Raw genomic sequence first — 2,876 nt, 5'->3', positions numbered from 1 at the left:
TGGTTGAACTCAATTGTATGGTCATATATGTGATTATGAATATTGATAAATTGGTGGTGTGATGCATGAGAGATATGCATGTTTTGATATATGACTAATGATTGATTGAGGTTGAATTATGGGTGAAGTCATATTGATGGTGAGGGTGATATTGATTGTGTATATTGATGGTTGATTGGAAATGGTAATGTTGAAAATTGGGATGAAAATTATGTATTATATGGTACTGTGTTTAAAGTTGGATTTCTTGAGTGAAATTGGTTAAAATAATGAATTTGGTGGGTTGTGATTTGATAGAAATATCAATGTATGAGGTGAGGAGGCTTGAAGTGAATTTTTGGCATGTTTTGGTTGATTTTAAAAAGGGTTGAAATTGGCTTGTTTTGAAAATGACACTTTGTGGTTTTGTATGAAAATGTGGTTTTTGGGCATACTTTGACGAGGCATAACTTGGACTCCCGATCCTCAATTTGTGCAAACTTTATTTAGAAATGAAATTGGATCCGAGATGTTTATGTCGTTCGAAGAACGGGTGAAAAATGATTTGAAACGAAGAAGTTATGCCCGTCAGAAGATTGGCGTTTAAAATTGTGAATTCTGCAGCTTTTTAAGTTAGAAAAATTTTTAGCAGAAAGCACTCCCACGCGTAGGCGTGGCCGACGCGCACACGTTGTTTTCAAAGTTTAACTACCCAAGCGTGCGCGTGACCCACGCGTACGCGTCGATGAGCCAAAATAGTTGCCCAGCCAAAATTCCCGAGAGTTGTGCCTGAGTTGTGCCAGTTTTGTGCCTGGGGCACAAAACGCACCCACGCGTATGCATGACTGACGCGTAGGCGTCACTTGGTTTTTCTCACACCCACGCGGGCGCGTGGAGGGACGCGTACGTGTTGCTGTGTTTTGAGGCATTCCACGCGTGCACGTGGGCGACGCGCACGCGTGACCCTGTTTTCATTCCAAAGATGATTTTTTAGTTTTCAAAGCCAAATTTCATACTTCTAAGCCTCCGATCTCCCCCTTTATGTCTTAAATCATTATGATAATCCTAGCAATGGTGAGAAGCTAGGAAATGTGGTAGCTTGTGAATGAAGAAAGGGGAAAATTTATGATCAAAGATGATTATACGAGATACGGAGGATGGCGGTGGAAGTGTTGTATGTGCCATGAGTTGAAGGGATGTATTTGTTAATAAATTGGCTGGTTCTAGATTGAACTATGAGCCGGATGGCTGAGTTATTGCCGAGTTACGGCGGAGCCATTATTGATTATGGCCGAGTATGATTGCATATATGCGTATTAAATGAAATGTGAATGTTGCACTTCCACTATCTGAGATACGAGTTTCCCTGGGTGAAAGCAATGGCTAGCCACCATGTGCTCCAAGTAGAGACTCGATACTCTGCTGACCCTATGTCGTAAGTGTAGCCGGACACTATGAAAGTTCCGAATGAGCTCGCCCCCGTGAATATACACCAGTGAGGGTGTTGGATATGAATTATGATTTATGATTGAGTGAAACTCGAGTTGGGGATGCACGACAGAGGGACAGTCCAATGGTTAGCTACCAGGACTTGTCGGGTTGGCTTTATAACCGACAGATGAGACTCATCAGCCATTAGAAGAGGCATTCATCATATGCATACTATGTGAATTGTTTGGAATTACCTAATTGACTACCTGCTAATTGTCTAAATGTCATACCTGCTACCTATCTGTATATTTTCTTGTCTGATATAATTGCATTTGCCATATTATATTACTGTTGGTGGTTGGGAGGTCTGCAGGAATTGGAAAGGGAAGTATTAGTTAGACTGAAAATCTTTAGTCAGTTGCCTTTTGATGGTTTAGTCTGTTTATAAGCTTTGAATTTATCTGGTGGAAGTTCTAAGATTGCCTTTGACTTTCCCAGGACATTACATGTTAGATATGTGGATACTGTTACCATACTGAGAACCTCTGGTTCTCACCCATGTGGATTTTGTGGTTTTCAGACGCAGGACGTGAGGCTTCTCGCTGAGGCATGCTGGAGACTTCTGAATTTAGCGAAGATCCTTGTTCTCGGGACTTTATCTTTGGTTTTGTGTTTTCACTTAGATGCTTTTATCTCCACTAAATAATGTATAAAAATATACTGTTTTGACTCCTCTTAGAGGATGTTTTAGAGACTAGGTTTTGGTATTCGCCCTTTGGGTTTCCTTTAGGTTCTTACTTTAAATATATTTGTATATACTTCTATGCTCGGACCGGTTTTCTTCGCAACCGGATTTTGGGATTTGGATATTTGTGTTTTTGGCACTCTTTGGATATACTCTTGCGTTAGCTTATCCTTTATCTGTTTCGTTACGTTAGCGATCGAAATGTTGCGTTTTTCGAGTTGAGGTTTTGATTTACCCCTTTTCTTTCAAAGGCTCCTAATTATAAACATTCTTCACAATACTATATGTACTAAATTTTATTTTTAGAAGTCGTAATACCTCGCCACCTCTATCTTATGACTTAAGCATAAGACTCTGTGTGGTAGGGTGTTATACCATTCCACATATAAACTCACAAATAAAGAATCCTATGCAGTAATCTTTGATGCTGGCAGCACTGGAAGCCGTGTTCATATTTATCGGTTCAACCAGCACTTAGATCTCTTCTACATTGGCAATGATCTTGAGCTTTTTGTGAAGGTCACATCACATTTTCTCTGTTCTTCTTTCTTTGTCATTGCCTTGGTTTTAAATTGTGGTCAGAGTGATTAGTTTAGAATGATCTAATGATCAGTTCACTAGTTTGCTTAAACAAGTGTTGAGTTTGATTCCTACTTTATACGTACAACAATCCATTGCTCAACTAAAAATGTAAAAAAAAAAAAAAAAAACTATGGTCACA

This window comes from Arachis ipaensis, chromosome B06, assembly GCF_000816755.2.
Source record: "Arachis ipaensis cultivar K30076 chromosome B06, Araip1.1, whole genome shotgun sequence".
NCBI lineage: Eukaryota > Viridiplantae > Streptophyta > Magnoliopsida > Fabales > Fabaceae > Arachis > Arachis ipaensis.
This window is presented reverse-complemented; position numbering follows the sequence as displayed.